This window comes from Adiantum capillus-veneris, chromosome 19, assembly GCF_014529385.1.
Source record: "Adiantum capillus-veneris isolate H3 chromosome 19, ASM1452938v2, whole genome shotgun sequence".
NCBI classification, from domain to species: Eukaryota; Viridiplantae; Streptophyta; class Polypodiopsida; order Polypodiales; family Pteridaceae; genus Adiantum; species Adiantum capillus-veneris.
This window is the reverse complement of record NC_140949.1, coordinates 1310557-1328098: the sequence shown is the minus strand read 5'-3', so window position 1 is coordinate 1328098 and position 17542 is coordinate 1310557.

Below are 17542 nucleotides of genomic sequence, written 5' to 3'. Positions count from 1 at the left end.
CTTCTGACATTAGCAATCATTGTTTGCCACCACAGACCTGCTTGCAGAATCTTCTTGTAGGTTACTTCGTTGGAAAAATTTCCACCAGACTCGCCATTATGCGCTTCTGAGATAACTTGCATTCTTCCTTCCATAGGAACACATCTTCGAAGTATACCATCCACACCTAATCTATAAAGTACTCCCCCAATGATGGTAAATTTCAGGCTTTTTATGATCAGCGCTTTCTTCTGATTCTGTTTCCAATCTTCTGAAAAGGCACCCTGGGAAAGGAATTGATAAATATCATACCATTCAGGATCCACTGATTCTTCTGCTTCTATCTGAAATAAATCAGCATCCACTGGCTCATCTCTCAGAGGTGATTCTGAATATCCTTCTATACTTCTGGAAAGAAAGTCAGCTCCATAGTGGTTTCGGCCAGGCTTATGGAAAATTCTAAATTCAAATTCCATAAGTAACATCATCCATCTTATCAGCTTGCCTTGAATAATAACTTTGTTAATCAGAAATAGAAGAGCTTGATGATCCACATAAAAATGGAATAACTTCCCCAATAAGTAATGCCCGAACTTCGTGGCGCTAAAAACCATTCCGAGAGCTTCTCTTTTAGGAGTCGTATAGCTTTGTTCAGCCTGACTGAATCTTTGACTAGCAAAATAGACCGGATAGTCTATTCTGCCATCTGGCTGAGCTAATATTGCCCCCATTGCCAATCCTGAAGCATCTACATGTACATGAAAAATAATATCCCAATTTGGCTGCTTGAGGACTGGTTTACTGGTAATGGCTTTTTTCAAATTCTGGAAACTCTCCTCACAGTCAGCAGTCCAATTGAACTTACTGGTCTTCTTTGTAAGCTCATATAGTGGTACTGCTTGAGAAGCAAACTTGTGTACAAATATTCCATAGAAATTCACATACCCCAAGAAAGAACTCAACTCAGAAGCAGTTCTGGGTGCTTTAGCTTGCTGGACAAACTGTATTTTTTCATTGGCCATTTCTATTCCATTGCAGGAAACCACATGTCCCAGTAGCTGTCCCTTCCAAACCAGAAATACATATTTAAATGGATTCAAGCAAATCCTTTTCTCCTGACAGCGTTTAAAAACCATCTCTAGGAATAGAAGGTGATGTTCCTCATCTGAATAGACACTGAATTCATCCATGAAAATGGCGAGGAAATGATGAAGAAATTCATTAAACATCTACATCATACACCGCTGAAAAGTAGCTGGTGCATTGCACAGGCCAAAAGGAATCACCAGATACATGAATGCTCCCCACTCAGTGATGAAAGTGGTCTTGGACCTATCTCCAGGAGCAATCTATAACTGGTTATAGCCGCTATAACCATCCATGAAGCTATACATCTCATATCCTGCGATCTCATCAAGCAACATATCAGTAAAAGGTAAGGAAAATGAATCCTTAATGGTCTGGGCATTTAGTTTCCTATAGTCGACACAAACCCTTAATTTCCCATTCTTCTTAGGAATGACAACTATTGTAAATAACCAATCACTGCTTGCTACTTCCGTAATGAACCCAGCCTTGAGAAGATTATCAAACTCCTCCTTGACCTTCTTTGCATAGTTGGGGTTCATCGGGTATCTTTGCAATCTGACTGGCCTAGCATCCGGTTTCAGTGGTATTCGGTGCTGACAGACTTCAGGATCTACTCCCTTCAAATCTGTATGTTCCCAGGCAAATACATCTTTATAGTTCTGGAACATTTTCCGTGCCTTTTCCTTCATTGCCGGTTTCAGGTGCTTGTTGACTTTGATCATTCTGGGATTTTCCTCTGATCCTAGGTTCCACTTCTCTACTTCCTGATCATCTGGAAGCAACCAGCTTGGTCCTCCTCCTTTTCGTTTGGTCGATTCTTCAGCGTAGTCCCAAGAAGGTCCATTCATTTTTGAATCATTATTCTGATTCAGTGGATACTCTTCAGAACATACTGATTCTTTCATTATACCAGTATTAGCTGGTTCATCCATTCTTCTAGTTAGCTGAACGGTTCTTTCCCCTATATTGACTTCAGTAAAGTGATCAGGGAATTGTCTCTTCTACTTGTCAGCTTGCTCTTTGTTCAGTAGGACTGCATTCAAATGAATTTCTGCCAAAGGAAATATGTTCATAGCTGCTAACATTCTCTCAATTTTCTTAGCTCGGTATTTCTGACACAACTCCTTCGGCCTCAGTTCCTTTTTTCAGCTCCTAGTGTTGTTGGTCTGGATTTTGATTCTGCCACTGGCCCCTTCTATGGTTAAAGTCTGGTTTGCGTAGTCATGAACAGCATGTGCTGTTCTTAACCATAGGCGGCCTAGTAGCATTCCATATGCGCCCTGCACATCCAAAACTAGGAAACTAGTTTTGAATTTCTCCCTCCCAACTCTTATCTGCATGTTTTCAATCATGCCCATCGCTTGTACGACCCGATGGTCTGCCATTCTTACTTTGAATGGTGCTGGTTTCATGTTAGTGATACCCATTCTTTGCTGAAGATGGGCTCCCATTATGTTGACTCCTGCTCCTCCATCCAGTATGATGCTTGAGAGAGGTTCCCACTGCTTCCTAACCTTGTAATCTACCTGAATAAGTGGAACTTCATCATCCCGGACAGCCGTCAGGTCCACTGTTCTAGCCTCTGCCTCAGTCTTCCTATGTTGTCTGATAAAGTTGGCCACCTCAAGTAAGGTCTTTCTTATATCCTCCAGCTCTATAGTCAGCTTCTGGATTCTATCACAAATTTTCACCTGAATTTCCTCTTGCTCCTGGTCAGACTGATTGTCAGAGCTTGAAGAACTAGTGTCTTCATACTGCCATTCTTCTTTAGCAGTACTTCTACTCTTTCCTTCCTCTTCCATCTCACCAGCTAGTCCATGTACCACAGCCAGCATGGTCTCTGTCATGGCCGGTACTGACTGATATTATCAATCGATTGGGCTGGTATCTTCTGAATGACTCTAGCCTCAGAACTTTCTGGCTGCTCCGACAACTTCTTAGCTAAATCCTCTGTGATTTTAGCTGCTAGTTCTCGCTGCTCTTGCCACTCATCCACCACCTTTTCTTTACCTTTGGCCTTCCAAACTTCCCTTTGCTGGGCCCAATTGCTGCTGTTAGGATTGGTTGGTACTTCTAAAATGTCTGGAATTTCTTCAATGATCACTCCCTTGCTCCTGGTAACTACTCTGACTGGGACTAGCTATGGTGCCTTAGCCTTAGTAGCAGTCGTTACCGGTGCATCTAGACATTGGGCTGCGAAATGACCATACTTCCCACAGGTATAGCAATTCATACTCCTGGTCTGGAAGTTGCCTCTTCCTCTTCCTCTACCCATTCCTGGTTGTATCCGCCACGTCTTTGACCAATACCACTGGTACATGGTCTCTCTTCTTGAGCTACTTTGATTGGTTCTACCTTCACTGGTTCAGTGTAGGCAACCACTGATAGATCCTTTCCTTTCTTAAAATGGTGAATTCTGATGCCACAATTATTCCATAGGTGACCAAAGGCCTTGCAGTAGGTACATTGTGGGCATTCTGTGGAGATGCCGTCCTTGGATTTACATCTTGAACACCAAGTCTCCATCTTCCGGACCGGCTGTCTTGTGTGTCTAATTTCTGCAATCTGCTTAGCCATTTCTTCAATTTTCTTGGTCCACGATCCTTTCTTTTATTTTTCCTTTGTCCGCTTATTGGAGCTTCTTTCGGAACTACTGGACGTTGCACTGGAATCAGAAGCTTCAGTAGCCGAACTACTGCTACTGGTCCTTCGCTTCTTGTGGCTCTTTTCTTTCTTAGCCTGCTATTCCAGTTGTAATGCTCGCTGGACCAGATCATTGAATTTCTTTGTAGGGACTGGTACTTCTTGTTCTCTCAGTTTTTTGCTTCTGAACCCATTCAGAAACCATGCCCTCAATCTCTTCTCAGACGACGGTTCTTGCAACTGCCTGGTTAGCTCTTTTATCTTTTTGACATAGCTGCGGATGACAAATTCCTCTGTTTGATCTGATCCAATTCACAGAGAATATCCTTGTCCCCTTGATTGTCGGAATATTCCAGCCTGAAGGCCTTAAGTAATTTGTTATATGATCTCAGTTGGCATGCAGGGTAATGGTAATACCATTTCCTTGCTGCTTCCTTCAAGGTTTGTGGAAAGTATTCCCCCCAATCATCTTCATCAATGTTTTTTAGTTCAGCATACTGCTCGAAAGCTTAGGGAATCTGTCTAAGATTGACGATCCAATTCAGGCCTTGTTACATATGGTCTGCGACATCTACCTTAGCTTGGTTACACATTACCCGCCCAGGGTTGGGTATGTAGACATGGAGGCCTATGGCTGGTGGAGGTTAAGCTTCTGGTATTGAGCTCCAACTAGTAAACTAGCCTACCTTGCTAACAAATGAATCCAACTTTATAAAATAAGACTCGCAGTGTGTATAGCATGCCTACTCCCAACAAGGATTGGCACACATAGATTTGTCGTGTTACTTGTGTATCTACTAGCCTAATGCTATTTGCAAATAGCCACTAGTGCAGAAGAAGGAAAATTAGTAGAGAAGATAAATTGTAGCCTGTAGGTATCACAAGATAGCTTTGGTTTTTAATATTGTAGGACCTATCCCAAGAGGACTAACTTGAACTCGAGTCCATTTCTTCATATTTTGAGGTGTAAATTCATGTTAGATTCTAAATTTGGCATATCACTTGGAATTTTTGAGTATAGTTGGCATATATTATGAGCCAGTAGGTCAAGTTCATTTATAATATAATATTGGTCCACCTGTGTACTTCAAGTGTACAAACTCACGTAGTTTGTGGTCTTTTATTGTTGCAAGCTTTAAAATCTACATCATGGGTGATTTGCAATGAATAATACTTGTTGCTATTCTTATTACTTCCACAATAGTTTTAAATAAAAAAAGACATTTTAAAAAGTCTCTTTGGGTAAAATTCCATGTACGTAGATAGAGGAATTAAAATAACTAAACTGCTTTTATTGAATTTTAAAGTACTTGACCTCACACAGATGTCAATGCATGAAATGGATATTAAAATGAATAGAACAATACTTTGAGAGGAGTATTAGGATTTTTTTTTTTGACATAGATGTTTTCTTGGAGGAGGATAATTGCATACTAGAATATGTTACAATTTAAACTTCAATTAGTAGGACTGATGACAAACGTAATACATCAAGTGCATTTAGTGATGGTCTGAGCCATGGCCAAAGGCTTATGTAGCAAAGATGATGGTGATTGATGTGGGTGGTTCATCAATGAGAATTCAATGGATTTCAAAAACGGGGTGGACGTATCTTTGTGCTTTTAGGGTTCTCAAAAATATCGAGCTTTTGGGTTATGCCCATAAGGATTTTTTCAAGGGTTCATTTGGTTTTCAAACTCCAATATTATGCACACTTGGAAGTTTGAAAGTTCATGAAATGGTTGAGGGACCACAAGGTCGTGCTCCAAATGTTTGAGTGGTCATGGAGGGCACAACTCTACAACCTCAAGAGGAAAATTATTGCAATCCAAGTGGCTATGTTTTGTAATCAAGAGGCACATCTGCTAAATCCATGAAACTGCTACAATAACCCAAAGTTTTGCTAGTGACTTCCATCCCCAAATCAAAGATGGAAAGATAGTAAAGTGGTGGTCAAAGTTAACATAGGAATTTTAGAGAAATTTTGACTTGGATGGAACCATGACCAGAGAGTTTTCAGAGAGGTCATTGTGGTGTGCATTATAACAAATGTTTTTTATATGAAGAATTTGCATGCATGTATGTATATGTGTATGTGTGTGTGTATATATATACATATATACATGTATACATATATACATGTATACATATATATATACGTATATATACGTATATATATATATACATACATATATATATATATATATATATATATATATATATATGTATATATACGTGTATATATATACGTGTATATATATACATGTATATATATACACGTATATATGTACGTATATATATATACATATATATATATAGATATATATATATATATATATATATATATATATATATATATATATATAGATAGATAGATAGAGAGAGAGAGAGAGAGAGAGAGAGAGAAGAGATTTTTGCAACTATTGTAGGGAGAGATTTCTGTAACATTTTGTAATCATGGGCCTTAACTTTTAAATTGAATATGTTCGACATTGCCGTAGTTTTGACGGTAAAGAACAAGTTTTGGTTGATATCTTAATAATGATCTTTTTTGCCATTTCTATTGTTGCTTTACCATTGTAAGAAGAGCTTCTATCTATTAATACAAATCCTTCAAGCAAGGTTTGTGGCATGTATTTGTAAGCAAAAGGAAATTCTTTAGGATAGAAATTGACAATGGATGTATTTCCAATAAACAAAAATCACAAAGTCATGCAATGATGATATTGCACAAGGATGTCAAAAACATTGTGGGTTTTGCTCAATTTGTGGTTTGCTTGAATTTTGGGATTCCTCAACTCCAAGCTAGTTCTATTACAACATGAATAGAAGAAAAGCTCCACCACTTGTCCATGCTAGCTCTATTGGACCTAGCATAAAAGAAAATCTCCATTACCTATTCTATATATGCTTCTTTGAAACATGGAAAGAAGGAAGCTCCACCACTTACCCAAGCTCAAATCAATTGAGATTGGGACAAAATTAATCTCCATTACTTGGTCAAGCTCAAATTAATTGAGATTGGGATGAAAGTAAGCTTTACCATATGTCCAAATTGGGCTCCACTAAAACATGGAGAATCTAAGATATGTTGTACATTGAGTTTTTTACTTGAAGGTCCACCACTTTTCCAAGCTACACTTCATAGATAGTAGACGGTTTACTCTAGTAGTCCACAATGTCAACATGCTTAGACTTAGAAATACAAGGCGTACCACTTGTCTAAGATGGGCATGGAGAATTGATAAAAGGTGCATGACTTATTCATGCTAAGGATCTAAGTGCATGTCCACCACTTGTATATCTTGTAAAGCTCAATCTTGAATGGTTTTTCTTTCTCAACCTATACAGAGGGTTTTATTTCAAGGTCCACCACTCGTCCAATCTAAGCTCACGAGAACATGGAGAGAAGCAAAGCTCTACCACTTGTCCAAGCTATACTGATCAAAACATGGAGAGAAGCAAAGCTCTACCACTTTTCTAAGCTTAGATAGAAAAATATTAGATGGTTTAATATAAAGCTCCACCAATTCCCCAACCTTTAATAGCATGGTCCACCTTGTAATGCTTGAAGGCCTACCACTTGTCCAAGCTAGCTCCATTGAAGCAATGATGATTCTCTTCCAACACTCTATAAAGCTCCTCCCACCAAGGTAACGTCTCAACACCAGACCAGCACCTACACCAGACCAACCCCTTTCATGTACAAGACATCACCAATCAATTTGTACTTGGATGCTCTACGCCCAAAACCATACTTCTTAGACTTCTGAATGTCCTTCGGAATGATTCCTGTTAGCAAAAACTCCTCTTCTTGAGACAAACTTTCCTGGCCATGATAAAGAGGTAAATTAGTCTTCAACACAAATAACTCCCCAATCATGCTTTGAAATACTTCATGTGCCTCTCTATTTAGAGCAAGTTTAATGTGTCTGATGCTCCATGCTTTGAACTTTTTTAACAGGCTTTTAATTCTGAAACACATTTCCTTCACTTGCTCTTCCACACACCCAACACTTGCTTCACAACTAACAAGGCATCACCTTTTATGCTCAACCTTCTAATCCCATGCTTCAAAAAAATGTGTAATCCGGCTTCCAAAGTAGCATATTTAGCCTCATTATTACTATGAGCATCCAAAAGTTGAACCCTCTCTTGCATACTAGCTTCCCCTCTGGATCGTAAAGTGCTATACCCCCTGAAGCCGCATCATGGCTCTTTCTATATGAGCCATCAAAGAACAACACATGTGCGTTGCTGATCTGTGGGCTTCTTGAACCACCCTTTTTACCATCTCTTCCTTAACAAGAAGGGGATTCTCCTTGTAAGTCAACAAATAAGCTAGGGTAGCTCTTGTACTGTCTTCCACTAAAAAAGAGAACTCAAACTCTTGCAACTCAATTAACCATTCCTTGACCACATTTGACATGTTAGTGCCATTAATTAACTGTGGCAAAAAGGTGTAGCTTGTTACAAAAACAAAAGGTCGTGGTAGCAAATAATGACAAAATCATCAAGAAGCAAATATTACACTGGCCATCACTAGCTCTACTTCCACAAATTTTCTTTCTGTTACGAACTTCGCTCAACTTGCACAATACACTGGCCTCATATGATGGCTGCTCTTCTCCTTTTGCAATAGCATGGATCCAATGGCATCATCCCCTACTGATGGATTTACATAAAACGCTTGCTCCCAAGCAGGAGCCTGCATGGCTGACAGCCCCCCTAACACTTCTTTCACCTCTTGAAACACTTCTTCACACTTGTCATCCCATTGCAACGGATCATGCTTCGCCACTTGTTGTAATGGACAAAGGAGTTGTGAAGACAATGGAATAAATTGTGCCATGTACTTCACTTTGTGTATAAAGGTTGCCAATTCATTTGTACTCTTCGGTGATGGAAGAAAAAAAATAGACTTAACCTTGTATGGATAAGCCTTAATGCCATTTTTTGACACCATATGGCCCAATAACTTCACCCTTGGCTGTGCTAGATGAAATTTATTTGGATTTAGTTGTCCTTCACATTCATCATATTGAGCCAATACCATTTGCAACTTCTCATGGTGTTCAACCCTACTGATGTGGACACAAAAGTTGTCCATAAAATCTTTATTACAACTACCAATGAATGGTGCCAATACCCAATTTTCTCTCTCTTGATAGAAAGATTGCCCATTTGACAACCCAAATGGCAATACCATGTAGCAATAACAACCCCATGGTGTAATGAAATTTGTCTTTGTTTGGTATTTAAGTGAAATCTTCAATTGAATATAGCCTGAAAAACCACCACACATTGTACCTCTCCTAACCTACCACACTGAATCCAAGATTTGATTGATGAAAGGATATGGTTTCTTCTTAGTGGCTGCATTTAAGGGTTTAAAATCTACACAAATCCTCCACTTTCCATCCTTCTTTGGGTTGACCACTACTCGACTCACCCATTCTATGGTCTCCACTAGGACTATGACCCCTGCCTTCAATAACTTGTCCATCTCTTCCCGCAAGGCTTCCATATTCTCTTGACCCATCCTTCTTAGCCTTTGCCACACTGGCTTAGCACCTTCATTCATCTCTATATGCATCTCTTCTCCTTTAAACACGCTAATATCTTCATATGAAGTAATGAACAAATCAAGAAAACTAGCCGGCATGTGAAAATAAATCTCCTTCTCCATAGCTAAGAGGTCTCCACTGATCATTTGTGTCATCAATTCCTGCTTCTTTAACAATTCAACCTTGGTTTGCATCAGCCCTTCAATCAATTGATAAAGCCCTTCACTTTCATCTTCAATATCATTTGCAAATGCAACTAAACCAGACTCATGGATTTCTTTGTCCATCAGAAGTAATGCAACATCAATATCCTTATCATCACTGCTAGTAGTACTATCACTGTGGAATAGTCTTCATCACTAGACTCACCCTCATCTTCATAAATTTCCTCCAATAGTTTCCTTGTGTCAATATTATATAGTTTGTTGGCACCTTTCTTTCCATAGAGGCTTATTGTACACGTCTCTAGTCTTGAATAGCTCCCACTACACGTAACCATGGTGTGCCTAGTATAATAGGATATGCTCCCAACCCCGTTGGTATCACATTAAAATCAACCACTGTCTTTGCATCATACACCTCCACTTCTAAGCTCTTTACAACACCCAAACATTTTACTTTATGATGGTTTGCCAATTTGATCCAAAAGCCTGACACCCTTGTCATTGTAAGACCCATCTTCTCAATGCATGAGTGTGTTATTACATATATTTGGGCTCCACCATCAACATAACCTTGTCCTAGATTTTTCCTTCTATGCCACACATCTACTATTGGGAAAGTGTTTTGTAGCTCATTGATTGCCAACACCTTTACTGAATCTCTCTCTCATTCTTTCTTCATTGGGTTAACTATCCTTTTCCACTATCACTTTAGCTTAGGCACATCTCTATAAGCTGCCCAAAAGTAACATCTGCTTTCCTGCTTGTTAGATCCTCCTTCAAGTCATAGCTTAATTGTCCATCTCCTAGTGGAAAATCTAAAACATGAAACTTACAACGAGCCCTTCTTTTCCTCTTAGCTTTGACATCCTCCTCTTCATGGCTCTTTCCCTTCTTCTTACTAGGACATGTGCCACTTCTTCCTTCCTTATCCTGTGTGGTCCTCTTCCTAATAGGCATCACTAATGTATCCTCCAGCTTTGCTGCCTTCTCCAAGGTGACCACACTTATCACCTTTGTATTTCCCTTTTCCTCTAGTTAGAACCTGTCTTGGAAATGGATACATGTCTCCCCCTATCCTTGGTGTCTTATCACATTGCGGGCTGATGTGGCCCAACTCTTTGTAATTATAACACGTGGGGGTCTGCCTCCAAACCCTACCATTGCTTTGTCCAACACCATTCTTGGGTTTTTCTTCACCTTGTGACTGATTTGCAAACCTCACATGACCTGGATTATTTCCCACATTACCTAGCATGTTTAGGTTGAGATTCTTCATTAAATCTACCACTTGCCTCATGTATTGCCTTAGCCCATCATCTTGCACTGCTGAAGTGACCACTGTTGGCATAACCTGAGGAGTAGCAGAAACCATTGGTTCATGATGAACCCGTGGCATGCAACCTTGCAAAGAATCTATAGGCTGAAACTCAAACCTCCTGGGCAAAGACTCTACTCTTAGCTGACTCATTATTCTCAACTTCCACTCTTTGTTCCTCGCTACATCTAGTGCATATTCATATGTCCTAGGATTATTTAGCTCCACTCTCCAACGTATATTCTCCCAAAGACCATCCAAGAACCTGTCCTTCTTCATCATGTCAGGTGGGGGTACCTGTGGTGCTAAGGTCTTGCACATTCTCATTGAAAACTTACGTAAGTACACATCTACTGGCTCACCTTCCCTTTGCACAAAACCCTGTACTTCTGCCACACTTTGTTAGGATCTTTTGTCTTCACAAACTCCACTTCCAATCCATGCCGTAGATTGTCCCAACTTAATCTCACAGGTGGATCAGCCGCACGGAAATCCTCTTCAAATGCTTTGGACCAAACTTGTGCATCACTCTTCAAAAAAATCTGGAGAAGACATAACATCTGCGTCGAATCATGGATCTGATTGCTAATGCAGGCAACCTTCATCTTTTCCAAAAAGTCTTACACATCTTCATCACTTCTTCCATGAAATTCCGGATAAGAGAAAGCCATGGCTACCCAAGTTTCAATGCTTTATGAACCCCTTCTAACACAGGTGCAAGAACCCAAAACTTTTTCATTACTCAATCCCCAGAAACTTCAATGGAGCTCAAGCTGTTAGAAAAGGATGAACACATGAACATCAAATGAGTTTTCATAGTTAATCATCCGAATAACAATAGGCAAAGGAGATTCCAATATCTGTCTTAATTCTCTTGGCCCAAACATAAAGACTAGTTGGTAAAAAATCTTCCTGTCCACATGAACATTTCTTTGGATTCTTTGTGCAAAATAAAAAGAAGTGAACTGAGGTCCGTCATGATTATCCATTAAAAGACATCCATGTAGCTCCCAAGAAAGCACACTTGACTAATTACCCTCTGATTTTGCCAGAATTTCAGCAGCATAACAACATAAATGGCTCAAAAGACCAAAAAACCAACCATCACAACTTGGTGACGCACCTGCTTACCTCATGGCGTGGGCCCGTTGATCTAGCTTCCTTGAGAAGTTTACGCTCTACCAACTCCTCATTATTATAGAAAAACACACTAATACTGGTGATAATGAAAATCGATGTACTATATACACACTATCCTACCTGTACACATTTGGGTCCCATGTAACCACCTGGCTCTGGACAATGGGAAATTCTTTAGTCGACGCACCATGCATGTGTATTTACATATGTGCAATCACTTCTTCCAAAAAAACTCCTCACAACGTAGAGAAATAATAATAGGTCCATCCCGCATCCATCCTAGGTACAAGGTCCACACCCAACCTCTAAGGCTATAGCTTGAATGGTTTTTTTCATGACTTAGATAACCCTTGATATGTTTTCATTGAGGGGTTTTGTTTAAAGGTTCACAACTTGTCTAAGCTAACTCTATTGGACATGAATAGAAGCAAAGCTCCACCACTTGTCCAAGCCAGCTCTATTGAGCTAGCATAGAAGAAAAGTTCCACCTCGATGTTTTTGTGAGACATGGAAAGAAGCAAGCTACACCACTTGGCAAAGATAGGATCCATTGAGACTGCGAAAAAAGTAATCTTTACCATGTATCCAAACTAGGTTCCATTAAAACATGGAGAACCCAAGCTATGTTATACATTGAGATTTTTGTCTGAAGGTCCACCACATGTCCAAGTTGCACTTTATCAGATAGTAGACGGTTTGGTCTAATAGTCCACAACATGCCTAGCCATAGAAATATAAGGTATGCTGCTTTTCTAAGATGGGCATGGAGAAATCATAAAAGGTGCATGACTTATTCATCCTAGTATCTACGTGCAAGGTCCACCCAACCCATAATATGAGTCCACACCCAACCGCTAAGGCTATAACTTGAATGGTTTTTCTTCACCACCTAGATAGCCCATGATATGTTGTCCATGAGAGGTTTTCTTTGTAGGTCCACCAAATGTCTAAGCTAGCTTTATTGGGGCATCTTAAGACCACAAAGCTCTAGCACTTGTCCAAGCAAAGCTCCATTGAAACATAAAGAGAACTAAAGATCCACCACTCTTCCAAGCTAAGTTCATTGAAACATAGAGAGAAAACAATCCACCACTTGTCCAAGGTAGGCTCCATGAGAACATGAAGAGAAGAAAGATCCAGTATTTGTCCAAGCTAAGGTCCATTGAAACATGGAGAGAAATAAGCTCTACAGTCAAGCTACATGTTTCAATGGAGCGTATCTACTATGTTTGGCAGCATGGATGGTTTGGCTTAGAGGTCCACCCCTTGTCCAGCCTACACTCCATTGTATTATGGAGATTTTAGTTCAAGATTCAAAAGTTGCCTGCCTAAATTTTAATCATCTCATCCAAATTCAAATTTAAATTCAAGGTTATTATCCCGCCTGGATTCAAATTTCCCCACCCAAATTCAAATTCAAATTAAAATTTACCTAAAATGATGTGAGATAACCGCCTAAAATTTGAAATATCCCACCTAAATCTAAACCATATTTGATGATATTTATCATCTAAAGTTAAAGTGGATCATATCAAATCATATTTTTGCATCGGAATCTAAGAAAGGTCCACCACATCACACCATGAAGGTATTGAGTTTGGAGGTCCTTACACTCCCCAAGCCTCAAGGTCACCCACTTGCCCAATCATTCACCCTTAGAGAAGTGCCAACATTAAACATCTAGCATATGTCTAGCCCAGGTAGTGTTTGTCTACTTATCATAGTTGTCAACCATTCATGTGAATAAGGAATCTCATAAGACTATATTACTTTTGTTGAGAAGCAAAAGCTATAATTAAATTTACAGACAAGTTAGACAAAAGGCAACCCACCATGATCCACCACTTTCAGAAAGAGTCATTAACGGATCACACAAGTAAGTCCTCCATACATTTTTGTCTACAAGTACTCTAATGTTTTAAGTATCTCTTATATATGTATATGTGTATGCATGCTATGTGCGCGTTTATTGTATTAGTGATGTCATTGTTTATCTATGCTATGCATTAAAATGAAATCTCTCTATGTGTTATTTTGATAATCTGTGCAAAAGGGAAGAGGACAAAGTGAGCAAAAGTGAGAGGACATGACTGTATTCTCTTTTAATTTTCAACAAAGGTAGAGAGAAAGAATGACAAATCTGAGAGTTCTTTTGCATGTGCAAGAGAGAGAGAGGGAAACAACACTTAAAGCTCATGTGTGTTGAGTGGGAATTGAGTCAGATGGGAAATGAAAACAATATTGAACCTTGTATTTTTATGCACAAATCAGAACCTAAACGTGTATCAAGAACCAAGTCAAAACCTGAATCAGTATGTGAAATTGAATCAAAATCTAGATTGAAATAGAATGACAGAGAGTCATTAGCTGCACATGAAAACAACAAAATAGGGAGAGACGCAGAGAGAGGGTAGGACCTTTCAAAATCTCTCCTCTATTGAGCATGATGATGTTCTCAAGCTTGCCTTTGCCAATCAAACAAGCTTTCCTCTGTCAGGCAAACAAGCTTGGTTCTGTTTTTCCATGGGGATGGTCTCTTACAGCGTCACTAGGCCAAAAGTATCCTACTTGTAGAATCTTCCTACTAGTGATATCTAGAGCAAAATGATCACCGCAGACGCCGTCATGGCAGCTTGAAATTACCTTTGTGATTTCACTGGAGATTGGCACCCGCCTGAGAATTTGATCTTTACCCTTGCAATACAAGTGGTCGTCTATAAGGCGGTACCTAGTAGCCTTCCTTACCAGCCATTGTTTTTGGCCTTTAGTGTGTCCTGTTGGACATTCCCTTGTATTTAGAAAGCTGATGATATCAGGCATAGCATCACTGCCTTGGAAGAGGGGTAGCTTTAATTTGATTGCTCCTATGGAAACATCTTGTATTCTTTCTTTAGTTAGTGCATCTGCCTCTTGATTTTCTGCTCTGGGAATATGGAAGAGTTTTACTGCTTCAAACTTCTTCAGAAGGTCCTTAACTTGGCGAAGTTGACCAAGTAAAACCTGATTTTTGCACTCCTAGGCGCCATTTATCTGCCTTATCAAAAGTAAAGCGTCGCCGAACACATTCAAGCGCTGAATTTTTTGTGAAATACATTGTTCCAGCCCAAGGATTAGGGCTGCATATTCTACCTTATTGTTAGAGTGGGAGTGTAATAACTGCCCCATGGAGAATACTCTTTCCTGCTGTTCATTGAAGATGACCATGCCTGCTGCAGACTGATCCATTGTTCTCTTGTATGCTCCATCAAAGAAGAGAGAGTGAGCTCTCTCTAGCTTAGGGCTCTCTTTTTCTGGTATTCCTTCCTTTTCTTCCGTGTTGACCTTCAGCTTCTTCTCATAGTGGCGATGAGTGAGAATTCCTGCTAGACTAGCCCTGGTGGAGTTTTCTACTTGCATGGTGTAATCAAACTCTTGTAGTCTAATTAACCACTTTGAGATCCTAGATGAGACGTCCATGTGTCGCATTACATAAGGGAAAACTTCTTCCATTGTCAGGATTGCAAATGGTCTAGGCAGGAGATAGGAGCGAAATTTCGTGGTAGCAAACATTAATGCCAGAACCATGTGTTCTACTTCGGTGAATCCCTTTTCTGATGGGGTCATGACTCGACTAGAGAAGTAAATAGGACACATGAAAGAAGTTTTGGGATCCTTTTGCATTAGCACTGCTCCCAGAGTATCATTTTCCACACTAGGGTTCACATAAAATGGCTCGTCCCACTTAGGAGGTGAAATAGTGGGAAGCTTAGATAGGACTTGCTTTACCTCAGTGAACTGCTGCTCATTCTCTTCACTCCATGAGAAAACATCCCTTTGGGTGATTTGTTGTAGGGGAAGGACCACTTGAGATAGCAGGTGAATGAACCTGCTTAAATATCTTACCTTCTGAAGGAAAGAAACCAACTGCTTGGCGGTGGTGGGAGATGATAAAGATACCAGAGACTGAATTTTGCTAGGGTCAGCCTCGATTCCTTTTGCTGAAATTACATGACCAAGGAGAGTGACCGGGCTCTCACCAATGTGACACTTGTCCACGTTGAGTTGGCCACCCAGGGTTTGTAGCCTGGTTAAGCCATCATAGACTTTGCTTAGATGAAGGGCTCGTGAGCTATAGATGCAAAAATCATCTATGAAAAACCGTATTGATGTTCCAAAGTAGGGTTGGAAAACAAAGGTCACATAGCGTTGAAATGTGGCTGGGGCGTTGGTGAGGCCAAATGGCATTACTCTGTAAGAAAAACATCCCCAAGGTGTGATGAAGGTTGTCTTCTTCTGATCCTCCTCCGCAATGCTAATCTGGAAGTATCGTGAGTAGCCATCGCATACTGTGTAGCGTTCTTGACCTGCCACTTCATTGAGTATTTCATCCTAGAATGGGAGGGGAAAATGGTCCCTCTTTGTGGATGCATTGAGCGGTTTATAATCCACACAGACTCTCCATTTACCATTTTTTTTTTGGTGTGACTACTACTGGGGAGACCCATTCTGAGTCTTCGACAGGGTAGATGAAACCTGCTTGCAGCAAACTCCTTACTTCTTTCAGCAATGCCTCTTGTTGGATTACCCCAAGTCTTCTGAGCTTCTGTACTACGGGTTTACTGCCTTCCTTGAGCTTTATGTGGTGCTGCACTACTATAATTCCTGTGATCTTATCATAGCCATCAATGAACAAAGTAGTGAAGTTTCCTAACATGGAGACATACTCCTTCCTTTCTTCATTGGTTAACTCATTTGAGAGCATTTTTTGTAGCTTACCTGCATCCTCCAATGAATGCTTACCTGATGGTCCCTCTTGGTTTGCTGAGGTTGCTTCAGATTGTGTTAATCTGTTTGGGTCTTTAAGAATGACTCCCATTACTTCGATGCTACTGTCACTCCCGTCGGTGGTGGTTGTGTCTTCTCCTGAGGTAGACGAGGAGTCGCTGGTGGACTCGTCTTCTGAAGCGTCCAAGATCATATTGTGCTGCTTTCCAGTCCTCATGTCATAGAATATGAACTTTCCTTTAGCATCCTTCATCTGGATCATCCCGGTGCTCCAGTCTTGTTTAGCTTCCATGGCCATAAGCCAAGGCCTTCCAAGAATGATGGGGTATCCCTCCCCTTTGTGTGGCATGACGAAGATTTCTACCTCCACTTTCGTATTGAATGATTTTACTTTGATCGCATTTACAATACCTACGCATTTTACTCTTACATTGTTTGCCATCTTGGCTCGGCAGGGTTCCGGCCTACTTACCTCTAGACCTAGATGGTGCATCATCTTTTCACGCATGACGCATATTTGCGCACCACCATCTATGTAGACGTTTGAAATCTGCTACCCTTTGATGTGAGCATCCATGGTTGGCAAGATGTCATCGAGATCCTTCCCAGAGATAGCCCCAGCTATCCGTGGTTTTGATTTCCTGGTACTTACCATTTTCGTCCATTGCCTCCTCATTCTGGGTGCAAGGTGGAGTAATTGGGGCCAAGTTATCTTCGGGCCCTGCATTAACACATCCTGAACTAAGTCATAGGGTTGTGCTTCCTCACCTAGTGAGAAGTCCACGATGTCTATCTTCCGCCACGGTTTAGCTGCTTGCTTGCTAGACTCAGCTTTCCATTTCATCTTCTCTTCTTTTTGAGATGCCTCCTCGTGCCTCGCA